Genomic DNA, 8,467 nt, shown 5'->3' on the forward strand with positions numbered 1-8,467 from the left:
CTAGCGGTGAATCCAGAGCCAGCTATTAAGAGCCAGAATGCTGCAGTAATTGACTACGTGACCGTTTCTCTCTTAGCACGTGCTTTGTTTTCCTCTTCTAGAAGTTGTAAACATCTATTTAGTTTGATAATCTGTCATCTAAGGAAGCTGCAGCTCCAACATTCTTGTCTTCCGATGTTCTACGGTTGTTTTATCTGTGCAATGCCATACCTGATGCTGTCATGATGGGGATTAGATGCGGCGGCAGCAAAACCAGGTGTGGAATCATTTCTGTCCATTTTGGTGAACGGCATTTTCACTCATAGAGCGTTCTCTTTTTAGCCTGCCAACTGCACAGATTTCTTCATTTTGCAGGGTGGCAGGAGGTCTTTCCAAATCCAGAAAATCGAGTGGCTTTTCACGTAGCATAAGTACACAGGGAGGTGTTTTTAGTGCCAGAGGTTTAAAGAGAGTTGACTGGATAAGGTCAAGATCTGCTGGTCTTGACAACGAAACATCTTTGTTATTTCCTGCTGCAATGATCCTTTCTGGAGCCTGCATTATCACACTAGCATTTGGAGCTCCTTGGAAGCCCTGTTCCAGGTCAGCATTTGGTGATGCTACTTTTAGTTTTTCTGGGACCCTCATTTGCTGACAAACACCTTCAGGTTACTCCATCTCACACTGAATTCGACTGATTTCTGCCATCTCAGCAGTGGTGGGAGAGGGAAATGCTAAATGTGTACCAACAAGGGCTTGCTACTTGGCACCGTCCGCTTCTGTGCTTCATATTAACTCCTTAACTTGCTGCCATGTGCATGGGTCCGCTGGAGGTCCCTGGAGAGGGCCACTGCGCGCTGGCTCCCCGTGCGCTCTAACAGGCCGTTGGCCAAGCCACTGAGATGCCCAGGCAAAGCATCGGTGGAGCAGAGCAGCCAGCCTTGGGCCCCATTATGTACTCCGTGTTGCAACATAAAGAACCTATCACCTAGGCAAAGGTAAGCTTTCCTGAAACTTAACAGATTCTAGACCAACTAGACAACCTCTCCCCAGGATAAGACTAGCTGGGTTTTTCCAAAAACCTCTAATGTATTTTAATGTTGCAGCTCTTATTTCAACCTGCTGGCTTACATTACACCAGCTATGGAAAAAAGTACATTTTAGTCCAATTTTTGACAGTGCTGTTTCTATAATATTAAAACCTCACACTTTGTTAAGCTGGGCAGGATTTAGAAATCATCAGTCTTTGCAAGACTAAAGCTTAAAAGTAAATTCAATTTTGCTTAAGGGAACATTGTAAAGTAACAATTCTTGGTATTTCATGCTTCATATGGTTCATTGCAAGCCATAGAGAATAACATCTTTTTGTTGTGTCACTGTTCCAAGAGACAAATTTGAGCAGCTAAAACGTCTTAAAAATGCACCAAACTATGATGTCTCAAACAAAACTTGAATTTTCTGTACATACTCCTGTCAAATGAAGTTATTTCTTGTATTCCACTTCTCTTGCGAATGGGTTTTCTATTTCCTTTCATTTGACCTAGAGAAGGATCAGGACGGCTTGTGATTGCTCTCCAGAGACAGCGATCTTTCTCTCCTGTCTCTAGAAAGGGACCTGCTCCGGCTGCGAGGGAAGCTTCTGCTTCTTGGAGATCTGTGGCCAGGCGAGGACTCCTCCCACGACAGTCATCTCAGTCATCTCAAGGGCAAGAACCCAGGAGGGTAGTGAGCATGATTTCGACATCTTCTTTCACCACTAGACAGTTCGGCTCTTACGTGGAAGCCACACACAGCTGTCTCTCGATGGCATCAGGTCCATCCCCAGGGTTTCTTGCAACCCACATGCTTCCAAGAAGCCCATAATAGCCAAAGGCCGGTTCCAATTCAGTCCTGTTGCCATTGTTTCCAAGATTACCTACATACATACACCTTACAGTCCGGTGGACAGGAATCATGATGCATTTTGAAATCTTTGGTTCAAAATGTGGAGGCTCAGGCCACGAGCTCCAGAGGGTCTTCCCACCCTGCACTGCTCCTCTCCGCTGCAGCCTGGCCCCACAGATATTCCCTCTTACTCAGCATCCACGGAATGGCTCCCTTGGTTCCTTTCCTCCATTCCTTCGTGGACCCAGATGCAGAACTGAGTTAATCCTTTTCCTTTCTAACCTGCTACTGCTTTCCTAGGTACATTAGCAGGGAGCTGGATCAGAAGTGCAGCTGCCAGGACTCAAGGCAGCGCCCATATGGGGATGCCGGCATTACAAATGGTGGCATAACCTGTTGTGTCACATCACCAGGCTCGTAAATCGAATCTTGCCATTCCTTCACTGTCAACCATCCTGTGGCCTCCCACAGGAACAGCATGGAACATTCCAGCCATGGCCAATGGAGCCTTGCAGATCCTTGCTTATGGTTACCTCCCCAGCGATTTCTTCCTCATTCTCTCAGCTCCAGCCACTCCGGCTTCGTTGTTCTTGAACTTGCCAGAAACATCCAGCCCCTAGGCCTCTGCAGGAATGTGCTTCTTTGCACTTTCTGGAGCTCCCTCCCCTCCTCATGCAATGCTGCACTCTATCCCACTCTACCCAGAGTAGCCCTCTACATCCTCGTCCTTGTACTGCTCTGTTTGATTCTTCTTCCTTGCACAGGATCACTCCCCAAGATAAATTTGATCAACTATTTCTGTCTGTATTCTGCACTAGCATGTAAGCAACAGGATGGAGACGATTCCTTCCCTGCACCTACAACAACCCCATGGAAGTGGCTCCATCGCTGTTTGTGCAGTGAACCACCTTTGAATTCTTTTTTTTCTAGTTTTTTTTTTCACTTATTTTATTTTTTTTTAAAGGCACATTTACAGAGAGAGGAGAGAGAGACAGAGAAAGAGATCTTCCATCCACTGGCGCACTCTCCAAATGACCCCAAAGGCCAAGGATGGCCCAGACTGAAGCCAGGAGCCAGCAGCTTCTTCTGGGTCTCCCACACGGGTGTATCCTCCACTTCTTTCCCAGGTGCACTATCAGGGAGCTGGTTCAGAAGTGGAGCAGCCGAGACTCCAACCAGCGCCTGAATGGGATGCTGTCTAGACCACAATGACGGCCCCTCTTCCCACTTTTACACCCATTCCAGTGAGGGTAACTTATGTTCTTGTGTATAATGGATTTTTAAAAATGTCATGGAAAATATGCATTATGAAAAGTCTGTGCAGATTTCAAAATTTCTTTTGCAGTAAAATAAACATCTCCAGACAAGACAACCACAGAATGTACTAATGGTGATCTGAGGGTGCTAATGACCGCTTTGGATTGGGTTTGTTGCCCTGTCACTCAGGAGTGGCTCAATTTAGGATTATGTTTCCACAGCATATCTGCCCTCTAGTGGCAGTCTAGTGGCAATGGGGAACGTTTAAAACACTTGTGTGCAACACTAGAGCTGGAAAAAAGGTATCCAGCCTCCTATTCATCTCTTAGACATGACCGGAAGATCGTTTGATTTAAAAATACAAGCACTATGAGACCCTCAATAATGAGGGATTTTTTTTTGTTTTGTCTTTTAAGTTACTGTATTTTAAATATTGCCCAAACCTAAATAAGACGTTAAAAATGAGCACACAAGCATTGTTGGGAGTAAAATTAGATATAAGCTCTCAGGAAAACATTTATGCAATAGGTTTCACATGCTAACAGTATCCGGGGAATCCTGGCACTGGAAGTTTATTTACATATGAACCAAGAGATATAGGGGGCAGAATAGACCTAGTTTGAGGGGCAAAAAATTTGAGAACAACCAAGTGTTCACCAAAAAAGAAGTCATTCAAATAAGTATATATGACTCATATATACAATGGACTATTACAACTTTATATTCATTGACGATTAGCAAATTGTTCAGTGAAAATCAAAGGTAGTGTGACAGAGGTAATATTGTAATTTCATTACCAACCCTGTGTGTTTGTGTAGGTGTACACACATATAGGCACGCACACAAGGAAGACAGTGGAAAGAATAAACACTAGAGTATTTACAGTGGCCACCATACATACTTGAATTACAGGTTGTCTTTATCATCTCTATACTTTCCATACTTTTTCAATTATCATGTTTACCTAAAACAATGATTCCATATTCAAAATCAAGCAAAGCAACTAGAAATGATTACTTAGATGATAATGAACAAAAGCATACTTTTTCCCCTTGAATGGAAGCCATGATGAAACGATACACAGCATTTGAAAGGGATGAACTACTGATGCACGGAACAACATCCTGAGTCTCAAAAGTACCGTGCACTGCTTGTTTCCATTTATATGTCATTATGGGACTGGTGAAATGAATCTATGTGACAGCAAGCAGATAAGCAGCTACCTAGGGCCTGGGGTGAGATCAATTTCAAATGGGCATGTGGGAATTTTAGGCAGAGTGATGGAAATGTCCATTGAGTGATTGGAAGGTAGCTATACAGGGTCTGTATTTTTAAAAGGCTGTTGAATCCCAGGCCTAAGTAAGTCCATTCAATAACATATGGAAGCAAAGCTACTCACCTCCACCTCGGATCATTGTGACTCACGGAGAGTGCAATTCACTGGGCATCCCTGAATCCAAGATGGGCATTTTGGGCAAGATAGGCCTTGGGCAAATTTGTGAGATCAGCAAGCCAGTCCCCTGCTACCCCTCCACCCCCATATGACCCTCACCACACTTCATTTCACACTTTTTGTTAAAAAAAATATTTACCGAGTTTTTATTTGGAGAAATTTGAAAATTGTTATTACCAGCTTAACGTTTCACAATGCTACATACAATGTTATATTTTAATTAGAATTCAGCTAATGTAACTCTGAGGCTAGCAAAAGGGAAGTCAGTGATACACAGTGAGGGGAAGTGTCTCTGTGTTCAGAGTCTCTGGGGATCCTTCAGAGAAAACTCACTCTGTCAGGGGTAGAACATGTCCTAACTTGAAGCCTATGGCTTCTTGTGGTTTCCTTAGACGTTTAGTGCTGAAAACGCCCTTTCAAATCGCTCTCTTTTTTCCTTAAGGTTTATTTTATTTATTTGTTTGCAGTGTGACAAAGAGAAAAAGATCTTCCATCTGCTGGTTCAATCCCTAATGGCTGCAACAGGTAGGGCTGGGCCAGCTAGAAGCCAGGAGCCTGGAACTTCATTGAGGTCTCCCACGTGGGCGGCAGGGACCCCCAAACACTTGAATCGTCATCTGCTGCATTCGCAGGCTCATTAGCAGGAACCTGGAATGGAAGCAGGTAGCCAGGATGCTAACCGGCACTCTGATATGGGATGCTTGGCAAAAAAAGGGTGCTAAGCTGACTATGCCACCACGCCTAGCCCCTTCCAGTCTTCTGTTGTACTCATTCTTTGGTTTGTAGCACTAGTTACTGACACCATCTGAGGATGTTAAGAGAAACGAAGCAAACAGGTTCCCATCCTCACAGAGCAAACTGCCTTTTTGGACATCCCAAGAGCAAATGGGTGTCAGATGGCCCTACTCTAACTCTACTCTCCGAACGTCTCTCAGCACACTGCTTCCAGAGAGCAGTACCCACTGTCGGAACTGGCATGAATGAGGTTAACCTCGTCTGTCCTTCCTTGCACAGGTGAAGAAACTGAAACTAAAAAAGATTTCCCATTATTTTGGAGCTATGCCATTCTTAGGAATTGGCCAAAAGGTATGCAAGATAAAATAAACTGTTCTAGGAGACCATGATTTCTGTATAACTGTGCATGGTTTTCAAGATCCTTCCAACCCCCTGATTTTGGACCCAAAATAGAAATTTTGAAAGAAAGAATAAAAGTTCATTCCACCCAGGTGGGCTTTCAGCCCAGCAGTTACGACGCTCACATTCCATATGGCAGTGCTTCGGTTTGTCCCAGCTCTGCTCCTGACTCCAGCTTCCTGCTAATGCAGACCCTGGAAGCAGGGCTTATGCCTCAAGAGAACGGGTTCCTGCCACGCACATGGGAAGCCCGGGTTGCATTCCTTGCTCCTGGCTTCAGCCCTCCTACCTGTTGTGGGCATATGAGGAGTGAATCAGCAGAGAGGAGCCATTTCTCTCTCCATCTGATTCTCAAATAAATTATTTTTTAAAAAAATGTTCATTACATAAAAATCCTAGAGTGAATTCAGGTTTGCAGCATCTGAAATGGCATTCCCTGAAAGATACTCTGTAGACACAATAGAAGTAAATAAAGCATTAACAAATAAACAACATTATTACAAAATAGAGCAAAATAGTACTCCTCTATCGGCTGTCTTGGGCCTCTGAAAGTACTACAAGTACTATATTACTATGTTTAAATTTTAGATTTTTTTAAAGATTTATTTATTAGAAAGGCTGAGTTGAGGGGGCAGGAGAGAGAGAGAGAGAGAGAGAGAGAGAAAGAGAAAGAGAAAGAGAAAGAGAAAGAGAGGAATTTTCCATCTGTGAGCTCATTCCCCAAGTGGCTATAATGATCTGGGCTGGGTCAGGCCAAAGCCAGGAGCCAGAACTACATCCAGGTCTCCCACATGCATGGCAGGTGCCCAAGTACTTGGGCATCTTCTGATGCCTTCTCAGGCACATTAACGGAGAGCTGGTTCAGAGGTGGAGTGGCCGGGACTCTAACTAGCACCCTTGTAGGATGCCAGTGTCTCAGGTGGCAGCTGAATCTTGTATGCCACAGCACTGCCCCCTAGATTAGGTTTAAAGCTTACATTCAGCTGCTAATATTCAGTAAAGTTCACCTCGTTAGAGCTAAATATAGCAAGTGTGTCCTTGCCTCCCCTTCCCGGCCCCAGTTCCTGCTGTTTTTCCCTGTGTCTCTCTGGCCTGGATGATTTTAGCAAGGGACAGATGTACCTTTTGCTTTGCAAATTCACTTTTGACTTAAACAAAAACAAGATTGAGTTACGATGAGATTAAACCATCTTATTTAATCAAAAGTAATTTTTTTAAAGATTTATTTATTTATTTGAAAGTCAGAGTTACAGAGAGGAGAGGCAGAGAGAGGGAGAGAGAGAGGTCCTCCATCCAATGATTCACTCCCCAATTGGCCACATCGGCTGGAGCTGCGCCGATCCAAAGCCAGGAGCCAGGAGCTTCTTCTGGATCTCCCATATGGGTGCAGGGGCCCAAGGACTCGGGCTATCTTCCACTGCCTTTCCAGGCCATAGCAGAGAGCTGGATCGGAAGTGGAGCAGCCGGGTCTTGAACCGGCACCCATATGGGATGCCAGTGCTTCAAGCCAGGGCATTAATCTGCTGCACAACAGAGCCGGCCCCTCAAAACTAATTTTGAGACAATACCTCAGTATTGACTAAGGCCCTGTAAAACTAAAGACAACTCTCCTTTAAGTAGCTTAGATACAATAGACTGCTAGAGTTTGTTTAATTCCTGCTTTGGGGAGGGTGGCTGGGTGCTGGGCTGGGAATGGGTGGCAGACAATACCAGCCCAACATTTATTGCCTTTCCAAGATTTCTGGGTGCCACTAGCATCCCATAAATTTCAAGAAAGACATTATCTTGTGTCAAACTCCAGATGTGAGCAGGCAAGTGAATTTTTTTAGGATTGATCTATTTATTTGAAAGGTAGCAGAGCAGTTTCACACACCCAGCAAGCCAGGGGCAGAACAGAAGTACTCCCATCCCCAGCCCTTTCTCCTTTCTCTGTCAACAAGGCTGTCTGGCAGAGACACAAGACCACTTGCTATCAGTTAATACCAGGCGTTTCACCGCTGTGTCCACTGGAGCCCAAGAAAGTGCAGTTACTGCTCTCTGCAGGTCTAGAAATGGAAGCTCTAGAAAGCACGGAGGTCAAGATCTGAACTTCGGTCTGTCTGGCTCTGAGCTCCAGGATCTGATCTATACACTACAGTTGAAGACTTAGTTTCAGGAACAAGATGAAGACACAAATTATTAACAAAGAATGTCATACATTAAACTTATAATGGGGCTATGTCCAAGGTGAGGGTGAACAGGTAGACTTCATGCCTGGAGATACTTGGAATGCCTCTGCCAAGAATAAGTCTTTGAGTTAAGGAATTGACTCAGACACCACTACAAAAAACACAGATGCACATATTTGTATTAACACTTTAAGTACGATTTAAAGATGCAGCCACTTTTCTGGTTGAGGACACAGGTTAATTTTGACAGGTGAAGGGAGAAGAAGTTTGAAGAAACTTGGTGTTAGTGAGGTGAGGGGCAGCGGCTGCAATAGAACGGAGAGGGTGAGCAGAGGACACCCGGAGATTTGAGAAGGGGAAGAAGAGGGACTCCATGAAGGTTGACTCTGAAAGGGGAGGGCAGCCCAACTTCCTTGGCTGATCTGCGCACCCGCATCTCCAGCCTTCCATCTTTCCCACCTTCCATACCCTACATTATATTAAACTCTACCCACAGGAAGATGGCAGCTGCAGAAGACATCAGTGTTAATTGTGAAGATACACAAAGGATCAACAAATGTGCACAGATATGAGCAGAATCACAAAATTAAAG

General features: G+C 44.5%; 1 pseudogene; it reads right to left on the reverse strand.

Moving 5' to 3' along the window:
* On the reverse strand, positions 1-687 carry LOC103349407 (mitochondrial fission factor pseudogene; annotated as a pseudogene).
* Positions 688-8,467: the final 7,780 nt, after the last annotated feature.

This window comes from Oryctolagus cuniculus, chromosome 10, assembly GCF_964237555.1.
Source record: "Oryctolagus cuniculus chromosome 10, mOryCun1.1, whole genome shotgun sequence".
NCBI lineage: Eukaryota > Metazoa > Chordata > Mammalia > Lagomorpha > Leporidae > Oryctolagus > Oryctolagus cuniculus.